The sequence below is a fragment of the Eriocheir sinensis genome, chromosome 49 (assembly GCF_024679095.1).
Source record: "Eriocheir sinensis breed Jianghai 21 chromosome 49, ASM2467909v1, whole genome shotgun sequence".
NCBI classification, from domain to species: domain Eukaryota; kingdom Metazoa; phylum Arthropoda; class Malacostraca; order Decapoda; family Varunidae; genus Eriocheir; species Eriocheir sinensis.
The window spans coordinates 2,857,894-2,863,893 of NC_066557.1; the positions used below are offsets into that span (position 1 = coordinate 2,857,894).

At 44.2% G+C, this 6,000-nt stretch overlaps 2 long non-coding RNA genes across 6 annotated transcripts in view; one reads left to right on the top strand and one right to left on the bottom strand.

Annotated features, from left to right (window-relative positions):
• The window catches only part of LOC126981701 (uncharacterized), a 101,865-nt gene extending 99,733 nt beyond the window's left edge, over positions 1-2,132 (top strand). For 3 of the 4 annotated variants that reach the window (XR_007734057.1, XR_007734055.1, XR_007734056.1), the window contains exon 3: positions 1,532-1,886. This is a non-coding gene — a long non-coding RNA (uncharacterized LOC126981701). Of the gene's footprint in view, positions 1-1,531; positions 1,887-2,060 lie in introns of those variants that run through there. The other variant, XR_007734058.1, reaches the window with a different exon arrangement.
• The window catches only part of LOC126981700 (uncharacterized), a 10,688-nt gene continuing 6,811 nt past the window's right edge, over positions 2,124-6,000 (bottom strand). The window contains exons 1-3 of one of the 2 annotated variants that reach the window (XR_007734053.1): positions 3,829-3,978; positions 2,948-3,085; positions 2,124-2,270 (exon numbers count right to left, since the gene is read on the bottom strand). This is a non-coding gene — a long non-coding RNA (uncharacterized LOC126981700). Of the gene's footprint in view, positions 2,271-2,947; positions 3,086-3,828; positions 3,979-6,000 lie in introns of those variants that run through there. The other variant, XR_007734054.1, reaches the window with a different exon arrangement.

A 6,000-nucleotide genomic window follows, 5' to 3' on the forward strand; every position in this document is an offset into this window, starting at 1 on the left:
TGTGTGTGTGTGTGTGTGTGTGTGTGTGTGAGAGTGTGTGAGTGTGTGAGTGTGAGTGTGAGATTCACCACGGCCTGATCACGAGTTGGACGCGTCATCGCCAGTAAGAACCCTCCCGATTAGAGCACGGGGGTTTCGTGGTGCAGTGGTTAGCACACACTGCTCACAACCGAGAGAGCCCGGGTTCGATTCCCGGGCGTAGTGCAAAAATTTGGGCTACTTTTCCGATACCCTACGCCCCTGTCCACCCAGCAGTGAATGGGCACCAGGGGGTTGTGTCCCGTCTCCTGGGATCTGTTCCCTTCTCCAATAATTCCTTCCCCTCCTGTCTCTCTCCGGCATATGACCACATATGTTGCGCCGACTAAACGAAACTTTCCAACTTTCTTTTCCGATTAGAGCAAGGCTCGTTAGTCAATCACTAGGTACTGCCGGGACCTCCACACACCCCATCCATATTACTTTAGGGGAGACCGTGACCGCTCCTCGTCAGAAGAAAAATCCCGGCCTGAACGGGGTTTAAACCTCCGCCTGTCTTGCCATGAAACATGGCAGTGCAGAGCTTTAACCACTGAGCTATCGAAGCGGTGTGTGTGTGTGTGTGTGTGTGTGTGTGTGTGTGTGTGTGTGTGTGTGTGTGTGTGTGTGTGTGTGTGTGTGTGTGTAATTCACATAATTGTATCTTCCATGTCTAGGGTTTGGAGGCCAGCCCCCACCGGAGGCCCGGGAATCGAACCCGGGATCTCTTTTGTGAGACGAAGGAGCTAACTGCAGCGCTATGGAGGACCGTCTGTAATTTTATTGTGTACTCACGCCTATGTATGTGCAGATTTGTCAGGTGCGTGCGTACATTAGTGTGTTACAGGTGTGATTGCGAGCGTGTGTTGTGTGTGTTTTTCGTGTGTCTGTATGTGTGTCTCCCTGTGTGCGTGTACGTGTGCATGTTAATCTTGCTTAGGTTTTTTAGGGGGTTTCTTTCTGGGATAATACTGTGTGCTTTATTTTTGCAAGATTGTTGGTTTTTATATGTAAGTTTTCTCTCCATGTTCTTTGATACTCGTCCTGTGGCGCTGCTCTCGGTGATTTCGTTTCCTTCCTCTTTTCTTTCCCGGAGCTGCTGTGTGGCACGGTTCCATTCTTACCGAGCTCTTGGTCGCATTTTGTTATTTTTAATGCAGTCTGAAAATGTTTATTATGAGATTCTGCATTCTTACCTGGAATGTATTTTACACTGTGGTATTTAGCTTGCCGCAACGTATTTTTCACCTTTAAAAATTTCCCTTACGTTCTGCTGGTTTGTGTTTACATGAACGTTCTTCTCGATCAGGTTTTTTCTTAGTTCAATACCCAATTTTCGTACTTTTTATCATTTTTTTCTTGGCATTACTTTGAACCAAAGTCAGATTTTTTACCATTTATTTGCTTCGAAACTTTTCAAATTTTGCTGTAGCAATTATATTCGGCACATCGACCAGGTGCGTTCTACCTATGTTGACGCCACGGCCGGACGTAACAGTTTGATTACTTGCAGGTATGTGGAGGAAAGTCGTGGAAGAGGGAAGGAGGAAGATAAAAGGAGGGAAGATTAGCGTTCGTGTCCAGGAGAAGTAACATTTGGCTGCGTGAGGAAGACGACGAGCGGAAGAAAACGGAAGTTACCTGGGCTGCACCGAAAACAGGTGTGTGGCAGGTAACCCCGGCTACCTCCCCTCCCCCTTGTACACGCATATTCTCCCTGCCGCTGGATGTCAATGTGCAAAGGGGAGGGAAAGGGAGGGGTAGTCGGGGTTACCTGCCACTTGCTTGGACCGGTGTAGGTAAACTGGGAGAGTAGGGGGGAGGGGGGTATGTGAGGTCAGTAAATTAATGAGCGCAGTAAGGGATAAATAAAAATAGCAGTAAGGGATAAATAAAAATAGAGTATACGTTTCATGGGTTTATTATTTTTTACACCTGTACCAATAATAGTAATATACCTTGAAAGCACATCCTCGTATATCCATTGTTTTCCTTTTCTTCTCTTTACTATTATTCTCTTCTATCCGTCTGCTCTCCCATAGTCCACCAAGGAGCCGAGTCACTCCGCACGGACTCCTTCAGATTGCTGCGCGGCTCATCTGGGCGGGACAGATGAGCCACGGCCACCCAAAGACGCCCCTGTGAAACGAGCTCCTCCATCTGGCACCTGGGTAGTCGGGTGGTGGGTGGGTCCTGGGTGCAGTGGTGAGGGTTGGAGAGAGATTCCGGGCGCTGCGTCTGCCACCAGCTACCTGACGAAGAGGCAGAGAAAATCCGGGTCAATATACATAAATGACAAGTACAGAGACGTCACACAAGATGCAAACTGAGGTGCTCACGTATTAGTATTTACGGATTGTCAGTTTGTCCCTATTTAATTGACTATTTTTTTTTTAATTATTTTAAGACCTCAATTTTAAGACTAGCACTTATATTTGACACAATTTTAAGACTAGCACTTAAATTTGACATTTTTAAAAATAAGTGCCAAATAATAATTACGTGCTAGGAGGAAAAATAAAACTTTGTAGCCAACAGGTATCTGACATCTATTAAAAATTTACAGAAAACTGATTAAAATTTACCATCATCCGTCTGAAAATAATGAAATACTGCTAACCAAAGAAAAAAAAAATTCAGACTGAAATTTACGAATTATTTTCGATCCCTCAAGTTTATGAAAATTTTAATGTGACGAACACTGACGAAAAATAACCAACGAAGGTTAACTAGAACGGCTGCCTTCCTATACAACAAATTCAAACCATCGCCTTTAACTTCCCTCCTTTCCAGACAATTTTTCTAACTTTTCTACTTCCCTTTCCTTTACCTTCTCAAATTGCAAACAATTATGAAATAACCAGAAAACATAAACCTTTAAAATAATCTCAAACTGGAACCATTATCAACAAATTAAACAAACTAATACATCGCCTGAATACTAATGATGCAGACGGCGGCGGCGGCAGCCCAAGTGGAGGTGGTGGTGGAGTGGCAGGATGTATGTGGATGAGTAGAGAGGCCACAGCCACCAACAGCCGGCCAGCCACAAGACAAGCAAATGGAACTGTAAAGATATATAAAAAGAAAATAAATAAAACCACATATAAAACTAGGTGTAATTTTTCTTCCCTTAAGTACCGAGAAGTTGCCATATTCAAGAGGGAGAAGTAAGGAAAAAGGGGGCAAGGAGGAGATGGAGAGGAAAATAGGAGAGGGGTAAGACCATGGGTTAAGACAAAAAGGAGGTATAAAAGAAAAGGTAGGAAGAGAAGGGAGAATTAAGAAGGAAAGAGAAGGCTAACAACTGGTGGCTTAAGAAGATGGAGAGAAGAGGTCCGGGAAAGAGTAGGAGAGATGAAACGAGTGAAGTGGGGAGGGAAAGAGGTAGAGGAAGGTAAAGGGAGGACGAGTAAATATAATGGCCACTAGTCTATTCTCTCATTCATTTCTCACTCACTGCGTTAAAGGGATAAAGAAACGGGATGGAGATGAAGAATATGAGAAGAATGGTTGTGGAGGGGAAAAAGAGTGAGGAAAGAAGGAGGAGGGAAAAAGGAGAACTGGGAGGGTTTAGAATAGAAGGAAGAGAATGGGTGAGGAGGAGGGAATAAAGGAGAGCATAGAAGTTACCAGAAGAGGAGGAAGGAGGGGGAGAGAGGGATGGGAGAAGGATAGTTAAGAGGAAGAAAAGGAGGAAGGAAGGAGGGGGGTTAGGACGAAGAGGAAGAAGAAACAACCAGATCACACCCTCCACCTTGCTTCCATCTCCATCTCCATCTCTCTCTCTCTCTCTCTCCCCCCACTCACCAGAAGTCAACCCGCACGACGTCCTTCCACCGCCACCGCAGCCGAGCCACTACCGCCGCCCTCCCCCTTCATTGCCTCCCTTCAGCGCTGCTTCGGAACGCGTCTCGGAGCTTCAAGAGGCGTTTTGAGGTTATTGATGTATTTTAAGTCTTTTTGCATTGATTTTTTAGAGTTGTTTGATGTTATTTTAGTTGATTTTTTGTAGATTTGTAATATTTTTGGTTCTGTTGTTGAATTAGTGTCTGTTTTCTCGATGTTTCCTCCTGTTTTCTTCTCTTAACTGTTTCATTTGCTTACGAAACGGAACAATTTTATGTCCAAGTTGATTCCTACATACAAAAAAGGATAGATAGATAGAGAGATAGAAATACATATATAAATAAAGATAGATAGGGACCAATTAGAAAAGCGTGCAAAATATAACAATGATTCAGGATAACAGAGTAATCATAAAAAAGCAATAAATGAACGAGTTAAAGAAGCAATAGGTGGTAAGCGAGAGTGAAAGGATAGTTACAAAAAAAAGTATAGTATAGTATAGGAGACCATACACACACACACACACACACACACACACACTCCATATTCGAACTATACAATAAATACAAAAAACTAAAAAGCCAAATACCGTAAGCAAAGAGATAACAACCATACTCTCTCTCTCTCTCTCTCTCTCTCTCTCTCTCTCTCTCTCTCTCTCTCTCTCTCTCTCTCTCTCTCTCTCTCTCTCTAATGGAAGTAATGAGTCTGGACATTCTACATTAGCACTGTTTTGCCTCCCTGTCACACGCGCTTCACGGCAGACGTTTGGACGTTATGCAGACGGACGGAGGGGCGAGATTGGGGTGTCAGGACGGATTTGTGGCGAAAAATTGTAATGTGATTGTTAAAGTGTAAGAACGAGTAGTAGTAGTGGTGGTGGTGGTAGTAGTAGTAGTAGTAGTAGTAACAGTAGTAGTAGTAGTAGTAGTAGTAGTAGTAGTAGTAGTAGATGTCACTAAAGAATGTAAACTATTTCACCCACAGAGAGAGAGAGAGAGAGAGAGAGAGAGAGAGAGAGAGAGAGAGAGAGAGAGAGAGAGAGAGAGAGAGAGAGAGAGAGAGAGAGACGGTGGGGTAAGGGGGGGGAGGTGAGGGATACCCACTCCCTAAATTTACCTCTCGTGTAAATTTTACGTCCCATTCTGTTGTAAATTTCTGGCGTTCGTGACCACGTTCGCCCCCCTCCCCCTCCCCTTCCCCCCCCTTCCCTCCCCTCCAAGAACCCCTTCGAAATCCCCATCTCTCTTCCTCCTAACCACTGAATACCCCTTCCCTTCCCTTCCCTTCCTCTCCCCCTCAGTTTGTCTCCTAATATTTTACCTTCCTCTTCCTCTCCATGTCTACCACCCTCCTTCGTTCCTGTTCTTCATCTCCCCCTTCTCCTCCTCCTCCTCCTTATATCTCTCTTCTCCAGCCCGCCCCTACATCTCATATCTCCTTCTCCGTCTCTTTCTTTTTCTCCTTTTCCCTTTTCCTTGCCTATTTTCCTCCTCTTTCACTCATTTTTCCTCCCTTTCTCTACTCATTCTTACATTTTTTCCATCTTTTCCTTCCATCTATTCTTCCATTAATTCATTTTTTATCTCTCTCCTCTACTCTCCTATACTTCCACCTTCACCATAACTCCACATCACTGCTCGCAACCCATTCTACTCCCTCTACTCCTTCCACTACTATACAAGCCATTCTTAGCCTACCACCATAACATCCACCACTACAATCACTTCCTCATCACTCCTAACCAATACATTCATCACCTCAACCCTTCTATTACTACCACACCACTGCTCGTAACCCACTCCACTATTCCATCTACTCCTTCCACTACTAAACAGGCACTCCTAACCTACCACCATAACATCCACCACTACAATCACTTCCTCATCACTCCTAACCAATACAGTCACCACCTCAACCCTTCTATTACCCAGTCCACCTCTTCCACATCTATTTCAGTCACTTCTAACTCCACACCACCACTACATTCACTGCAACTACTCCACATTCCTTTTTAACCACCCCATTCACTACATACACACACATCAACCATTCCATTACCTGCCAAAATCTTCCAGTCCTACATAAGAAATTCCAAGCTCCACATCGTAACTACTATAACTACTACCACTA